Here is a 16,708-nt window from a genome sequence, read left to right as displayed (position 1 = left end):
GAAATGCTCATTTGTTGCAGCCACAGTCTTTTCACATAGATGTTATGTTGGTAGAAAGAGGCACCTAAAACCCCTTTTTGCCGGGGGTGGGGGGGAGTTTTTTTTTGACTGATAAACACTTTCTGCTGACTTTGCACAAATGTTTAAAGTACCCAAAATGGATGTTAGTTGTGGGAGGCCAGACCAGTCCACTACCCAAGAGGGTGGGGGGCAGATAAAGGACGTCGGAGGGCGAATTTCAGGCAGTGATGCATCTTACTCCCAACTGCTTAGGATTTGCAGCTTCACAGGATCTTCTTAATTTTTTCTTGCGTTGATGCCAGCCAACATAAGAAAGTTTAAGTTAAAAGCGTTTCGCATTTATTAACAACACCATCATCACCATCAATGCACAGGGTTCTTTTATGACATCATAGTAAACAAGGTCTCTTCTCCCAAGAAGCTAGGTGTGATGCTGGCAGACTGATGTGTTGGGCTGCCAGCCAAATGCCAGGTCTGCTGCCAAATTTCTATAAAGCAGAAATGGAAAAGGGGAGTTACCTTGAGGAAAGTTCTTAAACTCCTCTTGCCTGTACCCCTTGCAGCAGGGGTTCTTCTCATCTCGAAGCCTTATTGAGGGAAAAACAATTTAAACAAATTTGGAGAGGGAAGCAGAAGTAGATAGTGGGTTCAGTGTATCTCGTCTAATGCACAATAAAGGTTGGAAGGCCACCTGTCATTGATACTTTAGTTGAGATTCCTGCATTGCAGGGGGTTGGAGTAGATGACCCCCAGGGTCCCTTCCAACTCTGCACTTATATGATTCTGGAAAATCACAACTTGCCTCTTCAAGAGTAACTTAACAGCCAGCCTGATTCTGACATGCATATTTGTTTTATTTATTTATTTTGTTGTTGTTTTTCCTGTGAAGCATCTCGAGGCAATTTCACAATACAGTAAAAACATGTATAAAATAACAGCTATATAAAAGCAGTTAAAGCATATATATGAAAACAATTTCAGATCCAATACTGATACTGACTTGCAAATCTTCCTGGCTAGTCTGTCCATGAAGGAGAGTTCTGGAGAACAATGGGTGGCTGCGAGTCCATAGTCCAGGGCAGCCTCAGATGAAGCACTTCTTTGTGTCCTGTGAAAAACAAAGTTGTTTTAAAGCAGTCACAAATAGTAGTAGCGATCCTGCTGCAACATGCTGTTTTCTTTTTTTTAAAAGGGAACATTCATTGATAGATGCTATGTAAATGTAAATATGACAAGGTGATTATAAATAATGCGCAAATTGCTGGAAAAAACTGCATTTCTCTGGATCGCATCAAAGTTAAACACACCAATTATCTCAGCGCAAATGTTATTTGGCATTCACTTCTGATTACAAGAGCCTTCTGAAGAAATGACAAGACAATTACAGGGCTTGAGTTATTTTTCAGCGTCAGCAGAAAAGCAAAGGTGTTATAACATGAAGCCTGCCCTTTGGGCACAGCTAGCACAGAAGTACAGTAGGTGTGTCTTGTAAGCTCTGTTTTAGCAGTGCATTTTAAAGGAAATCGCAATCTGACATTAAGGCAAAATAACATACGTTTCAAAACCTCATTGTCTTTGCTAGAGGTACTGGCTCTGATCCATCTCTAATTATAGATGATCCCTATAGCCCAATAACCATATAACCCTATTAACTTGGAAATATGCTCTGTGGCATTCAATGAAACTCCATCCAGTGGAGGTGTGCATAGGATTATAGCGTTAGTTTGCCCTCCTCATCAGAGACACACATTCCCGGTCACATCAAAGGAGCATGCAGCCAGCTCGTAGCCTTGATTAGCATGTTCATGCAAATACAGCCCACATTAGCCACATGAGGAATTATTGCTGGATCACGGTGATTGTATTTTTAAACAGAGAGAGCTAGTATTTTTAGGATGCCAGCCTCAAATTGTTCCTGGCATTATTTGGTACTATAACCAAATCACTGTTATTACTTGTTTGCATATGGTCACACTGTTGGCACTCTGTGAAACGGTTTCCCTAGTATTCTTGATAACATGGGACGTGTTAATACTCCTCTCCTCCAGAGCATCAACTGTCACTATGGTACTTCTCCCTGGAGACCAGGGATGGAGAACCTGTCTTCCTCCAGATGTTGCCAGACTCCCCTCCCCTCAGCCCCAGCCAGCATGGCCAGCGGTCAGAGAAGATGGGAGTTGGAGTGCAGTGACACCTGGAGAGCCACAGGTTCTCCATCTCTGCTCTCCACTGAGGGGCAAATGGTATAATATGCTTGTTTAGCTGCATGTAATGTTAACTCAGTGACTGCTTCTTCGCTCCAAAGGGGCAACTTCTATGGTGAAACTGGAAGGAAGGAAGAGCACTTAGAACTACAGATCTAAATATAAATAAAGATCTAAAAGTGTTTGAGATACATGCTCTTTTGAGGTGGAGGAGAAATGGTGGGAAAGTTACAAATTTCCACCTCCCAAGGTTGCTTTAGAACTGAGAAGTGACTAATCTGTTAATGTTCAACACAAACCAGAGTTTTGCTTGCACCTTCTTCTTTACAAAGACATGTGCTACCCATGTGAGGTAGGATGTATTGTCTTTGGCAGGAGATTTTAGAATGGCAGGCCTGCAGCTTTATTACGGTAGACAATGAGCCTAGAGTGTCTGCGTTATCCTCTTTTTTAGAGTCACTTTCACTTTGGCAAAACATCCATGTATTTTTATTCCGTCTGAATACGCAGTACAGTGGTACCTTGGTTCTCAAATGCCTTGGTACTCAAACAACTTGGAATCCAAACACTGCAAACCTGGAAGTAAGTGTTCCGGTTTGCAAACTTTTTTGGAAGCCAAATGTGTTCTGTTTTGAGTGTTACACTGAGGTTTGTCTGTTTTTGCTATTTATTTTGCATTTTTGTTTTGCGGCTCTTTTTTGTGACTCTGTGGAACCCAGTTTAGCTACTGATTGATTGATTGATGGTGTGACTGCAGGACATTGTTTATTGCTTTCATTTTATGGATCAATGGTCTCGTTAGATAGTAAAATTCATGTTAAATTGCTGTTTTAGGGGTTGCTTTTAAAAGTCTAGAACGGATTAATCCATTTTGCATTACTTTCTATGGGAAAGTGCACCTTGGTTTTTGGAACGCTTTGGTTTTGGAATGGACTTCTGGAATGGATTAAGTTTGAGAACCAAGGTACCACTGTAGTCCAGATAGACTCAGGCTTGAGGAGACTGAGGTTTTGATTAAACCTGGTGAAGTGTCAAACAGCACAGGTGGCTTTTTGCCGGCAGGGTGTTGCAAAGGGATTAATCTATGAAAGTGTTTGCTATGGTTACCAGGTGAGAAGAAGTGTTTTGCTTAGAGGAAACACCAAGCCTTGATTACAGAGAACTTTTGACACAATAAGCTATCTTGTGCTAGCCATTTCCCCACCACCCAGCCCTCCCTGCCTGCTTGTAAGAGAAGTCTGGGACCCACAGCTCGTAAATCAAGGCCAAAAGAGCAAGATGCACTGCATCCTTTGAGAAAAAAACTATGAGCTGTTTTGAATCTCTGTGCTGGAAAGTGCCTTCACAGTCAGGGTTTCCAGTGTGTTTATCCAAGGCATACACCCAGAAAAGCACCTGTGCTGTAAGTCATACATTATATGACATGTGAATCAAGGCACATTCCTTCGGTGCTGATGCCACTCGCTGATTCCCATTTGCTGTTCTCATGGCTGTGCTGCCTCCCGTGGGTCTCCGGCTTGCATTTTGGAAGGAGGAAACTGACTGGGGTTTGGGTGGGTAGCTGAGGCAAACATAAGTGCACTGGGGGAAAGGTGGTGGGCAGAGAACCGTGGAGCAGGGAGGGCTCTAAATTCAGTGCTTGGCACCCAGGCAAACAGAAAGGGAAGGGATAGTATCTTTCTCCCAAGCAAACAGAAAGGGAAGGGATAGTATCAGAAAAACCAGTATTGCTGACAAAAGAGAAAGATCAGCATTGTTGACATGTGAATCCCATACACTGCCACTTTGGCGTAATTCACCGCATAATCATCACACACGCCTTTTTTTGGAAAGAAAAATCATCATTAAAAATGTGACAATTATGCAGTGAATTATGGTACATTCTACAACATTGGCCATTGGCCAAATAGGCAGGCAAGCTGTGATCCACTTCCTAGGCCTAGGTGAAGCTGAAAAGGGTTCACCCAGGCCCAGGAAAAACCCCTTGCCTCCAGCACAACTGCTGGATCCAGGAGAGGCATTGTCACCGTCCCATAACAGAGCCCAATCTGGCTGTAAGCATCATTGCACAACAGATGAAACATGTACAAATGGTTTTTCAATTTTTCTTCTCTTCTTTCTTTATGCTTCCACCACCATTTTTATTCATTGCCCCCCAATTGCACCTGAGGTTACTACGCCCCCCTGGATGACCCCCCCCCCAGGAATGGGAAACACTGATCTAGTGTAAGCTGTGTGCAAGCTCAGGATTTCTTCACTTATAATTATTTATCCCCTTATGTAATGATTATGCGCATTTCAGGACAAAGTTAGTTAATTTGTAAATGCTCATAGCGTGAAGTACTTAGGAGTTGGCCATGACGTTAACAAGTCAGTAGCCCTATCTTTATACATAAAAATGGAAGGCTGTCTTCTTCTAGCCCCCATTTTAGGATTATTGTGCCCCATCACAGTACTGTATTTGCATGAACCCGGGCAGGGGAGGGCACCAGAAGTGAAGAGAAGTTGCAGAATAGTAGCGGGCATGGCATAGGAGTGAGAAGGGAAGGGACACTTATAGGGAAGAAAGCTGCCTTGAGTCCCATCAGGGGAAAAGGCAAGGTATAAAGAAATATATAACAACAATAAGTGGTGGCATGAGAATGAGGTTGAAGATGAAAGCAGGGGCCTGAAAGGGTCTGAAGAATTGGAGGGGGTTGTTGGCATCCGTCTGTCTCGAGAGACCCCCTCCAGGGGTGAAGTCAAACTGCTGTATTAGCAGCAGTGAAGTGACTTCCCAAGGTGCAAGCCTGGGCAGTGTGTATGGAGGTCCTGAGTTGCCCAGATGACAAGACACCCCCCCCCCGCTTGGCCTCACTGCTGTGGCCCAAAGGAAAGCAGAGCAGTACAGTGGTACCTCGGGATCTGAACGGGATCCGTTCCGGAGCACCGTTCACATCCTGAATAGAACGTAAGACGTGACGGCGCGTCTGCACATGCGCTGGTTGCGTTTTGCCACTTCTGTGCATGTGCGCGATGTCATTTTGAGCGTCTGCACATGCGTGAGCACCGGAACCCAGAAGTAACGCACTCCATTACTTCCGGGTTGCCGTGGAGCACAACCCAAAAGCGCTCAACCTGAAGCACATTCAACCTGAGGTATGACTGTACAGTACATTTGGCACCAGCTTGGCTGCAGGAGTTGCTGCAAGGAGGTGTACAAGGCGCCATCAAACCATCTTAGGGACTCTACATTTGTGTAGTGTTTACTCCTTAGCCTTTTCTTTCCCCAAAGATGTCCTGCAAGGCAGTGGAAATTTAGGATCCTTTCCCTAGATTGGCTACTTCCCCAGGTTGATGAGCTCCATCTGCTCATTGGAAGGGGCGTGGCTTCATAATCGGGCAGAAGGTGAAAATGGTACACAATAGCTGTAATGTGTGGGAAGAGATTGCCATGGTTTTTTTCTGTGTGTAGGAGGCTGCACATAAAAAATGGGAGAGGAGGCACAGACTTGAGGGTTGAAGGTGAAAACAAGGGTGCAAAGTGGGGCTGCAGATAGTGGCAGAGCTTCCTGCTCTGGCACCGGGGGGGCGGAGAGCAGATGGGGGCATGGCTGGTGCGTGTCCCAGGGGCATGGTGCATGTCCCGGGTGTGTGGTGTGCCGCCTGCAGGGGCGTGGTGCCCAGCATGGGCGGGGGCAGCTGCGATGGCACCCCACCGGGATCATGCTCCTGGGGGCGGTGCGCTCCCCCCGCACCCCTCTTCCTCCGCCAGTGGCTGCAGAACAGAGAATTGGCTCTAGAAATCGGGTGTGAAAGTGGAAAGTGAACTTAGTACAGTGGTACCTTGGGTTACATACGCTTCAGGTTACATACGCTTCAGGTTACAGACTCTGCTAACCCAGAAATATTACCTCGGGTTAAGAACTTTGCTTCAGGATGAGAACAGAAATCGCACGGCGGCGGCACAGTGGCAGCGGGAGGCCCCATTAGCTAAAGTGGTGCTTCAGGTTAAGAACAGTTTCAGGTTAAGAACAGACCTCTGGAATGAATTACCGTAAGTACGTAACCAGAGGTACCACTGTAGTTCCTTGGGGTAGGAAGGAGAAACTAGGGGTTAATATGAGGTGAATGGCAGGGGGGTTGGAAAGTGGAGAGAGCAGGGGTGCAGCCATGTGTACACGTGTGTGTTTGCGTGTGTGTGTGCGTGCACGCACACCTACTTTCTAGTCTACCCCAATGCAGAAAACCACACTAAATCAACACCATAATTAAAGTTTCCAAAATTCAGAAATTTCAAAGCCCACCAATACATTTGAATTTAAACAATTGTAAAGCAATTTCCAGTCACAGCAGTAAACAATAAAACATGTGCATGACCACAAAGTGAGCTATTGGCTTTAGGTGGTGCTGAAAAAATGTGCTTAGCTGGTTAGAGCAGCCGTAACATGTGAGAGTTGTTTGCAGGTGCCATGCATTCCTGGTGGAAGCTGGCACTGGGGTAAGGAGGCTTGAAACATGGAGCAAACGGCTTGCAGAAACATTCCCTGCAGCTTCTGCATGGCAGCCTTAACATAAGATATGTTCCTTACTATAGCGGAGCAAAGACTGCTTCTGCAGAGGAGAGGCCAACCAAGGAGTGGAGCGTGTCCATGCTTGCTGGGCCAGGGTGTCATGGAAAGAATTCTGCCCACACGCGCAGAGTACAGTGGTATCGGATGTCCCAGGGAAGGAAAGATTTGGAAGCGACTACAGGAAATGTTTTAGTTTGTCAAATGTTCTTGTTGGCTGCAGCTGGGAAGAAAATTAAGAAATAATCTCTGCCCATTTCCTAAAGGCATTAACATAAGAATGCAAGCTATCTCCAAAATATATTCCTATCTTATTTTATTTTATTTTCAAATAGTACACTAGAATACCTTTGTAGGATAACTCTGTGGGTACAGTTTCTCATGCTATGATTTAAATACCATGCATCTATTAAATTCTGCAAGATTATTCTGAATTTTTTTACATTATGAGAGTGTGCTGAAAGCTTTTAAAGTTTGAAAATTCTGATCTCACGCAATGGCCGTTTCTGATTATTAACTATAAAAACCAAACATATATAATTTTTTTTTGCGGGGGGGGGGGAACGGTGAAGAGCCGAATGAAAAAGGGGAAAGAAATAACATAGTTGTTGGAGAAAGTTAGTTCCATGTGGATTTACTAGAAATTTTGAGTAAAAAAAGTTATCCTGTACTAAATTATGTACTGTCATGGATGCTTTGGCTGAGTTTCCTGCATTGCAGGGGGTTGGACTAGATGACCTTTGGGTTTCCTACCAACTCTACAATTCTATGATTTTATGAAATTCTTGGAGATTTGATTTGACATTTTATTTGACTGACACTTAGGAAACAAAACTAAGTATGTATGTATAGATTCTTTTTTCCGATAAACAGAATCAATTACATTAACACAAACTTTATGAAAAAATGATTTTATTATATTCCTACCAAATCACTGGTTGTGGGTAACTTATCTGTAGATGTTTTCTAATGTATTTTGTGTGTCCATGAAAGACGGAATCCAAGACAGTCCAAGCTTTTTCAGAGGCCTCAGTTGCGTTTCCAGCTATTTCATGTTGGTGGACACAGATGACCCCAGGAAGCCTTAAGAGACATTAGAATTATTTCTTCTTCTGTACAGCCCACCAGAGACATTCAGGAGAGAAGCTGGCAATATAAAACGTGACAAACAATGCTTTGAACTGGTACCAGGATCTTGGGACAGGTAACTAGAGGGCAGGTGTGGTTCTAGATAGCAATATGTCTTTTATTCCTCCAGATGTTCAGGACAAAGCTTGAGCAGGAAGCTTATTGAGGCGCAGAGCCAATAATGGAGGTATATAGCTACAGCTATTCTTTGGACCAGACGGTTAACTGAGCCCCTGCTTTTAGGCTGTAACTTCCTTCCTCTGATCTGCTAGCTTGGCAGGTTTAGGAACTGACTCACAGGACACCTGTGTCTTAATGTTTCCTAGCCATGAAGTGCAGTATGAAGAGACATGGCCTGCCAAAAGAATAGACTTTAGGACTGAGGCAAATAATTGACAGAGGGCCCTGCAGAAATAAAACCTTTCTAACTAATGGATCTGGCATGTTGTGCAATAATTTTTTAAGATGAGAAATTTCTATAAGGATATTTATAATGCTTAGATATTCTTTCTAGCTGGTAGTACTAGCCGTGGTTTATCTGAGGGTTTTCCTTATAGCATCCATTTGAAATAGTCCCATGATTTAAAAACAACATCCATGCAGTTAAGTTTCAGAAAAATGAAATTTTGCATTGCAGTTGTAAAGGTACAGGTTTGTGTGTGTTTCCGTATTGCCTTTCTTACTTCTGAAACAAAAACATACCTTAGATCAAGAGGTAAAGCTGCATGGTGATTTTTTAAAAAAAATTGCAACTAAAAGGAAACAGTTTATCCCAATTCTCCGTGCCTTACACTTCAGTTTTTAAAATCAACACGCAAATGACAAGACAGAGGTCCATTTCAGATGGTGCAGCAAACCATAGTTTGTTTTCCATGAATAAGCCAACACAATCTCTTCCATTATGCAAAGTGGGAAGGCCTGAGGTTCCTGCCAGCTTGTTTGTGTAATGAATGAGAAATGTTTTAGATGAAAGTTTAATGTTTTAAATTGCATACGTGTCCATTACATGTTGAGAATGCCATTGATTTATTTTTAGGGATAAATGAACATTGTTCCTTTTTTATTTTTCCTGCTTTTCCATCCCATGCTTTCATATTCCCCATTTTTAAACACTTGGCTATGGCACACAAAAAATTGTGTGTCTAGCAGTTAATATAATCAAGCAGGCAGAAAACACCCCTATGGACCTGACTGGCAAACCACTGTGGTGTTAGTATACTTAATAAAAGTCTCTTATCTGTCATCCAGTTGCTGCTATAGAATAATGAATTAAGTGATTTTACACACAGTCTATTGCATGGGTACCGGGGGCCAGATCCGGCCGAATCACCTTCTAAATCTGGCCCGCGGACAGTCCGGGAATCAGTGTGTTTTTACATGAGTAGAATGTGTGCTTTTATTTAAAATGCATCTCTGGGTTATTTGTGGGGCATCGGAATTCGTTCATTTCCCCCCAAAACAAAAAATATAGTCCGGCCCCCCACAAGGTCTGACAGACAGTAGACCGGCCCCCTGCTGAAAAAGGTTGTGGACTATTGTCACATTATCTCAGGTGTATAATTTAATTTTTTTCAAGTTATCTTGAGCTTTAGGATATGCTTCTAGGTTGGGTTGAGAAAGCACTGTAGTTCTGGTTTTTACTGGGGAAGCATCCCAAGAGAGTGGTGCTGGGGAACTGTTGCTCTGTTGGACTGTGGGGTACCTCAGGGATCAGTTTTATTGTCCGTGCTCTTTTAATGCCTCCATGAAACTGCTAGGAAGAAGTCACCCAGAGGTTTGGGCTGTGGTGTCATCAGTATGGCATAAGCGTTCTGCTCTACCTCTGATTTCCATCTTCTGATCCAAGGGGGCTGTAGAAGTCCTGAACTGGAGCTTGAAGGCTGTTCTGGGGAGAATGAGGGCAAACAATCTCAGGTTAAATCCATACAAGATGGAAGTACTATTGGGTGCAGGATGGGGGCAATCACTCGCTTCAGAAGGAGATTTACAACTAGTCTTAGATAGGGTTGCACTCTCCATGGAAACCCAAGTGTGTACAGTAGTTGGAGAGTATTTTGCACTTAGTTGGGAAGCTCAGGTGGTGGCAGTGACCAGGAGTGGAACTCACCAGCTTCAGCCCTGTCTGGAGAGGTCAACATTGGTTCCATTAATCCATGTTCATGTCACGTCCTGGCTTGACTACTGCAAAGAGCTCTCTGTAGGGCTGCCTTTAAGGACTGTTTGGAAACTTCTGCTGGTTTAGAATGCAGCCACCCCCTTAATGGGGGCTGGGCGGTCTAATCATGTGACATCGTTATTGTAAACAAAAAAAAAAAGTTAAAAGACCCCTGACAGTGAGGTCCAGTCACAAACGACTCTGGGGTTGCGGTGCTCATCTCGCTTTACAGGCCGAGGGAGCTGGCGTTTGTCCGCAGACAGTTTTTCCGGGTCATGTGGCCAGCATCACTAAGCTGCTTCTGGTGCAGTGGAACACCAAAACCAGAGCAGCGCATAGAAACGCCATTTACCTTCCCGCCGGAGTGGTACCTATTTATCTACTTGCACTTTTTGGCATGCTTTCGAACTGCTAGGTTGGCAGGAGCTGGGACCGAGCAACGGGAGCTCACCCCGTCGAGGGGATTCGAACTGCTGACCGTCTGATCGGCAAGCCCAAGAGGCTCAGTGGTTTAGACGACAGTGCCATCCGCGTCCCCCATCATTATTGTATCAGGAGGTTTTCTTATTGTTGGAACTGAATTTTTATATCCTATTGCATGAGCTAGGGATGTGGATGGCGCTGTGGGTTAAACCACAGAGCCCTGGGCTTGCCGATCGGAAGGTTGGCGGTTTGAATCCCCGTGACGGGGTGAGCTCCCATTGCTCAGTCCCTGCTCCTGCCAACCTAGCAGTTTGAAAGCACGTCAAAGTGCAAGTAGATAAATAGGTACTGCTCCAGTGGGAAAGTAAATAGCATTTCCGTGTGCTGCTCTAGTTCGCCAGAAGCGGCTTAGTCCTGCTGGCCACATGACCCAGAAGCTGTATGCCGGCTCCCTTGGCCAATAAAGCGAGATGAGCACCGCAACCCCAGAGTCGGCCCCGACTGGACCGAATGGTCAGGGGTCCCTTTACCTTTACCTTTATTGCATGAGCTGACTTGAGTAAGTTTTACTTGTAAGATGACCTATAATTTTTTTAATAATAAATAAGTGTGCAACAGGGCGTTCATTTTCAGTCCTGCAGCTATTCTACATTGAGGAATGGATTTCAACGTTTTAAGGCACTCCATTTGCATTAACCTGGACATTGTCACTATTCATGATTGTTGTGGTAAATAAGCAAGCTCTTCTGTAAAGATCAGTTGTCAACAGAGGAGTGATTACTCGGTTATCTTTATGTTTTCTGTATTTCTGGCCACTGAGCTTTTCCCTGCCCCTTTTCACTCATATCACTATGTGTCTCTGCAATAGTTTTAAGCCCCGGCATTATACTTTTTTGGGTAAATATTTTGAGATCTGCTTAGTCTATCTGCTTTGGGTTTCTGCAATCCCATTAAAATAATTAGTAAAAAGAAGAACCAAAAGAATAAATGGTTGCAAATTAAAATCTTTTTGTGTGTCTCTTTTCAGTTTTCCTAAGTTGTTCAGTGGAAATTCATAATGGGATAAAAGATCAAAGGATGCTAATCAAGCCCTTTATCGCACCGCCAAATGGCCTTTAATGTGGGAACAATCCAGTGTGTCTCTTGGGGCAAGGATAGCTTGCATTTCTATATAGATGAACACATTGTTTGTGGATTTGGTTCCAGCTTTCTGTTCTCTTGGGTGCTGCTGGGAAGCAAAGCCCCCCACCCCCCACCCCCAGTGCGCTGAGAATTCAGTGTTTTAAACGCTGGTATACTTCGTTCCGATGTTCTCTTGTACATGGCATCCTTTGTCAAAAGAGTGAGGAAACCACAATAAATAATAGTTAAAACAGATAACAAATGGTTTTTCTTGTTTTTAAAAAAGTGAACACTGGCAGCAAGAATATTACAATGTAGATGCAGGTGGCTGCTTTTCAAAAAGTCGGTGTCTGGACCCAGCCCTCAGGCTATGTTATAGCAAAGTTAACAAGGAGTTGTTGGAGCCTCCCCAACTGTAACTAAAAGTAAACACCAGGCAGGTGAGCTTATTGTACTTGCTTTTGCTTTGTGCCTGAGGGGAGAGTGATCAAAGGGAAATGAAAGGGCTCAGAACCGTGCAGGTTAGTGCATTGCTTTAAGGCCCCATCTGGTGGGATTGCAGGCTAGCAAAGCCCTGTAAAATGAGTAGCTGTACTGTTGGAGCCTAATATTCATGGCCCCTTGTGCCCCTTAACCTGAGAGGAGTGGGGTGAGGCCACTGAGAACTCTCTCATGCTGCCTCTGACTTTGGACAGTGGTCAGCAGCCTTTGGCCCACAGGCCTCACTGGACCACCCCATTTGCCCTGCCAGGCCGCTTTGGCGAAGTTCTGCTGATGTGTGCTACTCCTGGCATCATACCTGCTTGTAAAGATCCGCGTGCAGTGCTGCAACAAAGTGCTGCACAATCTGCAGGGTTTAATTTCAAAACGTGCAAGTGAAAACAGGTCACTGCATGCCATTGTAACTTACGGCAATTGACGGGTGCACAGACAGGTGAGCCTCTCTGGGGGGAGCATTCCATAAAGTGGGAACTGCTGCAGAAAAGGCCTGTTCTCATGTTGCCTTCAGGTTAAGAACTTTGCTTCAGGATGAGAACAGAAATCGTGCTCCGGCGGCGTGGCGGCAGCAGGAGGCCCCATTAGCTAAAGTGGTGCTTTAGGTTAACAGTTTCAGGTTAAGTACAGACCTCTGGAACGAATTAACTACTTAACCTGAGGTACCACTGTACTTGTGGGATCGTCTTACACCATCTACTACTTTGATCTGCACAACTGCCACTATTACTAGTGCAACATAGTACTTGCTCTGCATGTGTAAGAAATAAATCTTTTACTGTGGCGGCATCTACGCTTTGGAACTCACTGCCTGTGGTCATCAGGCAGGCGCCTTCGCTGTACTCTTTCCAAGTTCCTGCTTAAAATACTTTTGTTTCGGGCAGTCTTCAATCTTTTTCTAATCTGCCATTGTTTGAATCACCTACTGAATATTTTAAAATACCTGTTTTTAGTTGTTTTTAATTTTAATGTTTTATTTTATAAACTGCTTAGTGGTTTTATTACAATCAAGTGGTATATGAATTTTGTTAACTAAATAAATTGTTGTGCTCGTGCTCTAAGCACAATTTACAGTGGTTGAAATGTTTTCTAGAATCCACTTTCCCCCCATCACAGTTTCTGAGCAAGCATGCAAGGTTAAAAAAAAAGAGGATAGTGGTTTTGCGTGCCACATGGATGGAACTCTTCAGATTCAGAAGTTTTTCTTAGTAGTCGCTTTCTCTTTTAATAAAATGTCTACTGTTTATAGCCTTTTCAAATTAATAATTAGATATGGTGAATACTTTTCATCTCTGTAGGAGAATAGTTAAAACTTGTAAACAATTTGAGCTGAGTCCATTATAAGTTATTATTGCTTACTTTTTAGATTAACGTTTCCAGTTTTTGCTTTTGAAACGCCAGAGAAAAGTTGCAGTAGGGGTCCATATCACAACAATAGCACATAATGCAAAACATGTGTTTCCATTCAGTGTCCAGATTTTGTCCTTTGTAAACAAAATGGCCAGGAGACGAAGCTGTCTATACCTAGGGCATGTTCTAAGCCCATGCTAAGTGACCTGTGAACTGAAGGTTAGCTTTGTGCCTGCCACCGTTAATGACAGAGGGAGACACATTCACGGTCTAAATTCTTGGTGCGGGATTACTGGGACATCAAGCTTTTGATGTTACGCTTGAAGCAAGAATTTTATATTTCATTGTCTGTGAATGTTAGATGGTGACAAACTGGTTTATACTCAGAATTGTTCTACCAGGAACAAAAATACATTAGAATTCTTCCCCACTTTCATCCATGTAAACGTGAAGGCTGCAGTGTTTTGCACAAAATTTAGAAGTTAAGTAGAAACTTTTTGGATTTTAATTCCTAGCAGTAACAAGGAAAATAGTGATTGGTTTGCAGAAGTATGTTTTGAAACCACACAGTCTGCTTTAGTTTTTATTCATTGCCACCCAAATTAATTGATGGTTTCTCTGTCAAAGACATATTTCTGCAGCTTGAGAAGTGTCTCAACATACTTCCTCACACAGTTGAGAGCTCCAAAACATAAGCTTGGCTTAAAGCATTAGGACTTCAGGAAATGTCACTATTACTTGTTTGTTCATTTGTGCATTCTTCTAAAGGGACCCCTTTAGGTCCCTTTAGAAGAATTGTAGGTCCAGTCGTGACCAACTCTGGGGTTGCGGCGCTCATCTCGCTTTATTGGCCGAGGGAGCCAGCGTACATGTGGCCAGCATGACTAAGCCGCTTCTGGCAAACCAGACCAGTGCACGGAAACGCCGTTTACCTTCCCGCCGGAGCGGTACCTATTTATCTACTTGCACTTTGAGGTGCTTTTGAACTGCTAGGTGGGCAGGAGCTGGGACTGAGCAACGGGAGCTCACCCCGTCGCAGGGATTCGAACCGCCGACCTTCTGATTGGCAAGTCCTAGGCTCTGTGGTTTAACTCACAGCGCCACCCGCGTCCTTGTGCATTCTTCTACCACTCCCTTAATTCCTGACCACTGGTCATACTGGTAGGGATGATGGGAGTTGTAGCCGAAAACATCTAAAAGGCACTAGGTTAGGGAAGCTGGCTCTGGAGAACAGAAAATTAATTTGGTCCAGTGTGACAGCTCTTCAGGTATTTGAGGATGGGCAATCTTCTCCAGATTACTTTTATTGCTGTTAGCTGCTCTGAGCCCGGCTTTGGCTGGGGTGGGCGGGATATAAATAAAATATTATTATTATTATTATTATTATTATTATTATTATTAATTAAACATACCCTGTTCCTTCAACATTCCTCTGTATTTGAGCATCTGATTTTTCCTACCTAAATGCAGAACTTGTACATTTATCACCATTGAAATTATTTTTGTTAGTTTGGGGTCAGTTCTCCATCTTATCAAAATAATTGTAGGTCTTGTTTCTGCCTGGTAAGATAGAAATACCCTATCTAGTTGGTATCATCTGCAAATCTGATGACCATCCTTTCCACTCCTTCTAAGCTATATACAAATGAACGATCCCAGGCCCAGCAGGGAACCCTGTGGCTCCCCACTTGTCACTTGACAATGAGGCGCTGATGAGTGCTTTTTAAGTATTATCCATCTACCAGCTAAAAATCCACCAACAGTAACATCATCTAGCCCACATTTTACCAGTTTCCCACCCAAAATATCATGAGGTAGCTATTATTTTGTTTTGTATGGAGTAGCAATCATTTTTGTGAGTCTGACTTGCAAGTATAGATGGTTCAGCTGAAACTACATCAGATTTATTACCCCCCTGAGGGCTAGGCGGCTCTTAGAAAGTCACCATCAGCGAAAAAAGGTGGAATATAAATATAATAACCAGTGCTGTTTAGCTAGAAAAAGAGGTGCCAGAACTCACCCTGAACTCCTCCCGTGTTCTCTTATAATGGCAATGGCGACCACCTGAAAGGTGTCAGACCCAGTTCTGTTGAGTTCTGGCTGAAAAAAAGCCCTGGTGGTAGTAGTAGTAGTAGTAATAATAATAATAATAATAATAATAATAATAGAAGAAAGTCTGTCAGATCTGTATTGAGCTGTAAAAGATCTAATGGTTCTTATGTACTAGAGATAGTTCTGAGGTTCTGATCACTGTTCCTCATAAAATAGTTTGTGCCATTTTACTATTTGAGAAGATTTGAGGAATGCTCTTAAAATGTTGCCTATGTTCTTCAGTTTCACTTCCTCAGGTTATTGCGCTTCCTTCCCCAGAGTGGGAATCATTTTGGGAACTCTGTGTATCACACGTTGAGCGCTAATGAAGAAAGGTGGGATATAAATGTAACAAAACCTGTCAGATAATAATGAATAAATAACCTGATACTCTTGAATAAGGCGTATTAAGTTGCAAAATCCATTGTGAGATTTAAGATACGTTGGTGTTTTTTTTACTGTCCTTAATTGTGCCAAGGTATGCGTTTCTAAAATATATAAATTCTATTTGTAGCAGGTGGGGAAGAGCCTTTGGAAATGTCTTAATGAGGGATGAGGGCAGTTCAACTTCAGGATCCTGATTGCTAAATTGGGTGGGCACTCTTATTTCACCCGTGAAAGGTTGGCAGGAGGCAGGCGACCGTGTTTTGCAGTCTTGATTACTTTGCCAGTGACCACAGGCAAAGACATGATCTATTCTAATGGTGTGTAGTGGAGTTACATGATTACACCTACTGTTGCCAGTTTTTTGATAACATTCAATTTTTTGTGACATAAAGAAATGGTTGCAAAGGGGTATGGAGGAAGAAAAGAAATAAGGACCCTCCCCAAATTCCTACTTTTTGTTAAGTTTTTTTTATTTATTTACTTGATTTGGGTGGGGGGTAGCTTCCCCCTCCCCCTCTGGCCATGCCCATGGATGGTTTGCCTAATGCCACCTCATGAGCTCATGGCAGAAGCAACATTTGGATTGGGGATTTCGGATTTGAGATCCAATTTCTTAGTAATTGTGCTCTTTCAGATTTCATCAGGACTTGTTGAACTGACTTGGATACAAGTGGAGATGCACTTCTGTGATCATAAATTTTGTGTTTGTGGCTGTAACTGGACTGAGCTATTACAGTGGTACCTCGGGTTAAGAACTTAATTCATTTTGGAGGTCTGTTCTT

Source organism: Podarcis pityusensis (genome assembly GCF_964106645.2).
Source record: "Podarcis pityusensis genome assembly, chromosome: 13".
In the NCBI taxonomy this organism is placed as follows: Eukaryota; Metazoa; Chordata; class Lepidosauria; order Squamata; family Lacertidae; genus Podarcis; species Podarcis pityusensis.
The sequence above is the reverse complement of the archived record's forward strand: the minus strand, read 5'-3'. Positions refer to the sequence as shown.